This window comes from Sinocyclocheilus grahami, unplaced genomic scaffold, assembly GCF_001515645.1.
Source record: "Sinocyclocheilus grahami isolate Dianchi unplaced genomic scaffold, SAMN03320097.WGS_v1.1 scaffold798.1, whole genome shotgun sequence".
Classification (NCBI taxonomy): domain Eukaryota; kingdom Metazoa; phylum Chordata; class Actinopteri; order Cypriniformes; family Cyprinidae; genus Sinocyclocheilus; species Sinocyclocheilus grahami.
In genome coordinates, this window is record NW_015505977.1 from 501,208 (window position 1) to 509,797 (window position 8,590).

Consider the following 8,590-nt stretch of genomic DNA (forward strand, 5'->3'; position numbering starts at 1 on the left):
TTTCTCGGGGGAAATGCCTCTGTCTCTTTCCCTCTTTCTGTCTCTCTCTCTCTCTCTCTCTCTCTCTCTCTCTCTCTCTCTCTCTCTCTCCCATCTAAAGGGAGTAGGCCAGTGGTTCACAACCTTTTTTCCTCATACGTTTAATAGCCTGCGCATTGACAACAGCAATTTTTATTCACAGCTAGCTTAGATATGATGGGCATCTTTACTTGGAACCCTGTGTCTGTGTGAGTTTAATGATAGCTATTTCTGCCTTGAATCTGTCATGTCTTTTACAACCAGTTCAGTGAATGCAGAGAACTTTATTTTTTATACAAGCTGTATTTTGTCCCATATTTAAACGTTTTATAGTTAATTACTGCTCACAGAGGATGTCTTATGCATATACACAGACAATTAAATAATAACACTGATATGTCTTGTGTGAACGGGCTGTCTGAGGCTGCAAAAATAGCACAATTTTGTAAACCAGCAATGCAGCAATGCAAAAATCAATCCAGTTCACTCTGTGGCAGCTGTGGGGTAGAATACATCTCAGACATCTGTGGCTTACACGTGACTGTTGTTCTGCTGCTCTCAGTAATTCTTTTTGGTTGGAGCGAATCAACTCAAAGTGATTAATGACCAGATGAGTCTGAGCTGAAGATGCCACTCGACCTCTTGAATTCTGCTTGACTTTGTAAACAGTCGCTGTAAATTACAGCTGTGCTTTTGATGACCACAAGCAGAGACCACATTACCCAGCACTCGGATCCCTGCACTGTCACTATTATTTAAGGGGAATTGTAGAATTGAAGACTGATGTGGGGTCAGTTGCTCCTCTACCCCACTGTGAAGATCATTAGTAATTGCATAAACTCGTCCCAGAACAGCTTGTTGTAGTCCACAAATTAAGTTTTACACAAAACATTTAAGTGTAGGCTATAGGAAAAATATTTTACATTTTCAGTAATTACATTTTTGGTTTTGTATGTTGTCATATGAATATATGGCACAAGTCATATGGAACTTCCATTGTTTATCGATCTTTTTTATATGTTTTGGTGCTTGGCAGTTTACATCACAATTGACATTCATTGGATAGAAACAAACAGCTTGGACATTCTGCTCAGTATCACCTTTCATGTTTAACGGGTTTGAAAACAGGATTTTTATAGTTTTATATTTTATTTTTTATTTGTCCTTTGAATTTAGTGTTTTGTTTTTTTTTTACTTGTTTTTGTTAGTTTGCACTCTATAATTTAGTTCCATTTTATAGAGTTTTTTAAATTATTGTTATTATTTGTTTATGGCTTCCAAACTTAATGTGCTAACTTGTTTAATTAATTTATTTTTGTTTTTTGGCAGCCTTAATTTTTTTTTTTTTTAGCACAGTTTATTGTTATTGCTATTTAGTGGTGCTTTCATGTTTAATACAGGTGGGTTGTAAAGGTTTTGTGTTTTAAAAAAAAAAATCTAAAATTAATATTTGGCCATATTTGGCTTTTTTTTTAGTTAGTTTCAAAGTCATGAAAATGTATTTTAGTTGTCAGTTTAGTTCCAGCTTTTCCCAGTTGTATTTTAATTCTATTAAATTCTATTGTGTTTGTTCTCATTTAGTTTTAATTAACGACAATAGCACTGATTTGTAATTACATAATGAGCAAATAGCAATGAACTAACCATTTACCGTCATTTAAACAAGTAGGACATAACAATCATCCAATCACCGGCCAGTCATTGGATTTTAGGGGTTGAGTTAGGGTGAGAGGTAGGAAAGGTATTGTTCCAGGAACAATAACGGATGTTTTTTCTCAGAACATGTGTAAATCACATTGTGCTGAGGGTATCACGTCTTCCTGGACTGTACTAGTATCACTCTGTAATTGGCTTTCTCTCCCCCCCCCCCCCCCCCCCCCCCCCCAAAAAAAAGCTGGTATAGTGAATGGAATAGTGTATAATGTTACAAAAGCTTTTTATTTCAGATAAATGCTGATTTTTGGATCTTTCTATTCATCAAAGAATCCTGAAAATTTTTTACTCAACTGCTTTAAATATCGATAATAATAATACTAATAATCAAAGATGTTTCTTGAGCAGCAAATCAGCATATTAGAATGATTTCTGAAGATCATGTGACACTGAAGACTGGAGGAATGATGCTGAAAATACAGCAGATTTAACAGATTTTCACATAGAAAAGGGTTATATTAAATAGTAAAAATGTTTCACAATGTTACTGCTTTTGCAGTATTTTGGATCAAATAAATGCAGGCTTGGTGAGCAGAAGAGACTTCTTTAAAAAACATAAAAAATCTTACTGTTGAAAAACGCTCAGCATGTGTTTGTGTCTGCTTCTGTCTGTGACTAAGAAAGACTGTGAAAATATAGCAAAATAGAGACGATACTCTCAAAAAACAGGCACAGTAAAGAGAGGAGAACAGGAGGAGATAATGATCACAATGGCGGCACATCAAAACCATAATGAGACAGACGGCATGGCACATTTCTGACAGGCTGCATGCAATAATGCAGCTGTGGAGTGGCACGTTTTTTCTGCGGCGGGGGGTTAAGGGGGCTATTTTCAGGGCGGTTTGTTCAGTCGGTGGGTGGTCCTGGTTTTGACAACACTGATTTTGTTCTCATCAGCTGTCTGGTCGCACTGCTTGAATTACAAAAGGGTGCAAAAAAAGAAAGAGAAGATATGAGAAAGAAATATTACAGGAGTGAATGGGAGCGAACGGTGGGGGAGTAAAAGAATGAGTCCGGTGGATGAAAGGTAGTTGAATGGGAGAGGAAATGAGAGGAGGAAAAGGATGATAAAGAGCGAGAGGGCAGGTGATTCAAATGAAAAGATGGAGGTGAGGAGAAAGGAACATGGACTGGGGCCATAAAAGCAAGTGAATTTGGAAGAAATAGCCAGAGAAAGGCTGTTTCTCAATTCCAAGAATGCAAAGAATGGACTTGTGTTCTTGTGGAGGCCAGTTATGCCAGGATACCTTGAAATAATGAACTCTAAAGGACGTGAGGACTCGGAACGCATCTTTGTGAGAATTGAGATATGCTGTGATCTTGTTGCTTATGTTATAAGGCGTGAGACAATAAATAACACATGACATCACAGCCAAATGTTTGCAGTGAGAACAAGAAGTTTAAAGCTTACAGACTTCCGTACATCAGCCTCCCGCAGTGTCTTCTGAGATTTCTAACAGTTCAATTCAATCATCTCAGGTCTGGATTCGATGCATCCTTGATGTCAAGAACACATCCGGGTACGTTCATGCGTCCTCTGTACTTGCGTTCTTGTGTAAGTTAAGTTAAGTTAAGTTTCTCTTTTATTATCTCCCTCAGGAGAAATTTGTCTTAAGCAATCCAAAGAGCAGATCAAACATACAACAATACACTTATTAAATTACACTTCACCAAAAAAACAAAAAAAACATTCCAAAACCACATATATCATTCCTACACCATCCTAATAATACACCAACATTATATATTACCCATCACATTACCCTCACCCACACAACAATTTCAGTCATTTATTATTAAAAAATTTGATAGATAATGGAATTAGAGAAAATTTGTACCTATTCATCTTACCAATTGGTACCCTATATCTCCTGCCTGAGGGCATCAGCTCATACTCCTTGTGGAGAATATGGCTTGGGTCACCAATAATTTTAAGACTCTGCTTCCTAATGCTGGGTTCACACTGCACGATTTTCAAAGACGTCGCATCACTGTTGGTTTCTCACTGAACGACTATCTGGGGTAGCATTCAGTTGTTGCGGTGTTCAAACTGCACGATGGAATGACGACAGGAGGTTACACACTGCATGACTTTACAATAGGAAGAATCGCCGACAGCTCTGTCTGGTGCAGGGTTGCCAGGTTTTTGCTACAAAACCCGCCCAATTAATACTCAAAACTTGCCTGAAAATAGCCCAATTGCTTTCGAGGGGGTCCCCCAGTAAAAAATCTCGTTCGGGGGGTAAAATACACAATTTTTGGCGGGGTTCTCCTGGTACAATTCACATTCCAGGGCCTAAATATCATGTTATTGGGGTCGCTTCAACCTGCTGACATGAAAAACATCCGGTGGCAATCGCGGATTTGGCAACACTGGTCCGCAAACTACGTTTCATATAACTCCTCCCCGACCTTCCCGCTGCCCTGTATCTTGGTCTCTCATTGGCTGTAGGTCATAGCTGATGTGTTTTTCAGTCAGAACTCATTTCTCACAGCGTGATTGTGAATCGCTGACAGCTCCAGATATTTAGCATGCCAAATATTTCACGGGCGTCTGCGATTCCCTCAGATTGCGTCATTGATAATTCACACTGCGTGATTGTCACTCGCGTGAACGAGCACCGATTTGCCTCTGATTTCAGGCATTTGTCGGCATTTTCGCAAAACCTGTCGGCGAGTGAAAAATCGTGCAGTGTGAACTCGGCATAACAGATCTCTCAAAAATGTCCTGAAGAGAAAGTGGGGACAACCTACAAATAATTTTTCCAGCTCTTCTAACCACATTTTGAAGTTGTGATCTTAGTTTAACAGTCAAATTGCCAAACCATATTGTAAAACAATAACATATTATAGATTCAATAGCTGATCTGTAAAACTATAAGATTATACTTTTGTCCACCCCATAAACCTTGAGCCTTCGCAAAAAATGCAGGCGCTGACTAGCTTGTGTACAAACATTGTCCACTTGATGACTCCATTGGGTTACACTTTACTTGAAGGGGTGTGCATAAGACTGACATGACACCTTCATAATCATGACATGACACCTACATAATCATGACATGACACATGTTACACAGGGCCATGTAGTTTTGGAGTTTGTTTTCCATTAATAATAAAAACCTTCATTTAAAAACTGCATGTTGTGTTTACTTGTGTTATCAGTGTTGCCAAATCAAAGAACAAATTAAAACAAAATTCTTCTAACTAAAGAATTTAAATCTAACCTAGAATAATCAAAATTAAATTCAAAACAACATCTTCAGCGTGCTACTCGCACGCTCTAACTTAACTACTCTAACTACTAAACCAAAACTTACAGCGGGTGGCAACACTCCTAAACTAATGAACTAATACATCAAAATAAACTACGTGAAGCGCGATGTATGTCACGTGACATCTTATACTGCTCTCATCTCAACAAGTGAGCAAAGAGCACGAACACACTCCACGCTCAAATCAATTAACAAACCTAAATACATGGGGTAAAATAAAGAATAAGACAAATAAACAATATAAAGGGTAACAAAGCAAGCATACTTAAGGCTACAATCATTTCAAAGAGGCACACAAACACAGCCCAGCCCAGCCTCCCCCTCGAAAACAGATGCGACATCGCCTTTTATACTTCCGGCGGGGAGGCGTCAACGAAGACAGCGGAACCCATAATGAGTGACAGAAAGGGAGACCAGTCAAGATCTAGTGAAAAACACAAACAAATTAATATCCATACATAACAGATCGTAACAATCGTTAAAATTACTATAAATTCAGGTTTTCATCACCACCGTCAGATGTGTCATCTCTGTAAGGTCTATGTCACCTCCCTTAGGTTGTAACTTGTTAGCATAACATCTGAGCCCTTGGCTAGTAATGGAGATGTTTTCTCTCACTTACGCATTGAAAGTTTGTTAGAAGCACTAGACCATACGAGATCCGATGATCAAAAGATTTTGTCTGAAATGTGTGAATTTCTGATATTCATCTGCTCACATAATGATTATATTTAGAATATAATTATTGTGACTTCTTCTACAAGATCAGAGAATGTGTACTAGAGCGAGTGACTGAACAGATACTGCATGCATTTAATTATTAACAGTTGGTGTTGGGTGGTCGCCTCGTCTCGATTATATGTTATATGTTTCTTCCGGCTTTCATCAGTTGGTCATTTCAGGGAGGTGAGATTGCACGCTGATTTCTCATCATTAGTTCCCCACGGCCCTAACCTCCTCTCTTCCCTCAACTTCTCATCTACTGTGAAGAAAAAAAATCCTCCTCCTCAGGCCTGGGGTAAAGATATGACATAAAATCCTGAGCATCTACAGTAACTGCATTTTAAAAGCATTTTGATGCTTGAAGAAAAAGTATTATTTGATTTTGCTGTTATTCCAAATAAATTATTTTTGTGCAAGCTTGTTTTTTCCCCTGCATCACAAAGTTCAATAGCGCTTTATATTTATGTTTTATTCATGAGAATTGTGACCTAACTTGTTATAAAGTACAGGGGATTAGGACTAAAGGCGAGGTCGTTTGTTTTTTGTTGTTTTGTTGTTGAATTTTCCGATATGCTGTCTTAAAACTGCAACACTTATGGCGAAATGATGGAGAAAAAAAAAAACGAAAAACCGTCAAAGACATTGTTATAATGGTAATTTCATGGCAGCCATTAACAAGAGAGAGAATTATAATAGATGATTACCAATATTTAAATTTTTAACAATTATTTGAAATTATATTCATTATAATGCCATTGTTTTACTGTCTAAATGGTCAATAATAATAATAATAGTTGTTGTTGCTAACTGTAGATTTATTATTATTATTATTAATGCAAATTTTTCTTGCAATTTAAGTGGTAATTTGTTTTTGTTAGAATTAAATACTAATAATAATTATTGATGATGATGATAATCATAATAATAATGGAAGTTTTTAAGAAAAAACTAACCATTATTACTATTAACAGCTGCTGCTATTATTATTATTATTTATGCAAAGTGTTGAAAATGCTATATGATCAATAATATTAATAATAGGTTTATTTTTTATTGTTGTAGTTTATAAAAACACAAGGAAAAATACAGTATTGGACCCTGCATAGTGTTTATCATACTCACAGAGATATCAAATTGTATCTGTCTTAAAAACACGGTATCAGTTTATTTCTACCTTATTTCTGCAACTAAATTATACCTGAACATTTATTTTTTGACATTTTCACCTTTTTCCATTTTTCCATGTTATCACAGGTGTAAATAATGTACATCATACGGTAAATAATGCAAAACCTCTATATACCATTGCACTGTATTTTCTTGTCATTTGTCCTCAAAGGAGTGTTGACCATTTGTCGTTGTGAAATACACCCGTCACCTCTTTGGCCAAGCCATCAATAACGCTGAGCGTGTTTGCTTCTTAAGTAGAGCGACCGATCGTTACGCTGAATAATTAGCATGCGTATCCACCTCTCTCTTCACTCCACAGGGAGAGGAAGAAAAGGTGAAAGGTAGGGAGAGAGGTGTTAATTGATATACGTTTTGTTCCCTTACGACTTACCGAATAGGTTATCACCGAACAAACGACTAATTTAACATTCGCAACGAGGGAGGAGTGACCCAAACAACCAAATAAAGGCTCTCTGAATGAATAGAGACCTCGGGTACTAGGAGGATATGGCATATGGACCTGGTCCTGAAGCATCTTGTCTTGAGTGAAAAGCTCCCGGAGGAGGCATTTTATGAAAAAGGTCACACATAGCAGGCTGTGTCATGAGATCCGAGTGTGTGTGTATCTTGGCGTTTAAGTGTGTATGTGAGTACCTCTGCTGTAAAGTGTGATGGTAGATGATCTTTTGCGCCCAGAAAGAAAAGTCTGTTGTTGTCATCCTCACTCAGTAATGGGCACCAGTGGGATCGCCAGACACGAACAAACTGGCAAAAAAGGAAAGATGTAAGAGAGGTATGAGAGACTAAATTTAAAGGACATGTTTTTGTCACTCGATTGACGTGTCGTCACAAAAAACTGTGATAGTGTTTTGTCCAATTTTGCTCAATAGTACCTAACACCAAACAGCATAAACTTTTGGTATTGACATTTCTTGTCCGTTACCGCTAAAACAAACCAATGTTATAGGCATTTCTTGCATTTTAAGAGACATTTAAGGAGAGTTTGTTTGATTATTAACTCAGGTAGTTTGGCTAATGCTGTTAGAGCAATACTTTGTGACAGAAAACTAAGACCATGGCATTGATGTTTCTTGTCTGTTTACTTTAAAACAAGCAGTTGTTAAAGCCATTTATTGCAATTTTGGGAGCGTGTGTTTGATTATTACCTCAGGTTGTTTGACTAATGCTGTTGGCGCAATATGCTATGATAGTAAACTGTGATATAGCACTTTGATATTTGGTCAATACTAGTTAACAATAAACAGCACAAACTCTCGACTATTGTTTCTTGTCTTTCTGCTACAACAAACAGTTTCTATCCATTTTTAGAAACATTTTAAGAGAGTGTGTTTGATTATTACCTCAGGCTGTTTGGCTAATGCTGTTACCGCAATACATTGTGACAGAAAATTGCAGTATAGCACTTTGTCATGCTAACCTGCATCTAGTAGCTTGTTACCGCTAAATCTCATTAGTTTTGAAAAACGTTCAGCAATGCTACTGAAAACTAAGTTTGTAGCATCTCTTCTACTGTCTACTTCCCTCTGGTCCTGTGTAAGCTAAGCAAGTTTCACAGAGTTTGTTTACACATACCTACTTAGCAGTGTTAGCATAGATGATTGTTCATCAATGTGTACAAAGAACAGTAAGATTGGGCCATATTGACTTTCTACAGTTTTATAGCTGTTTGT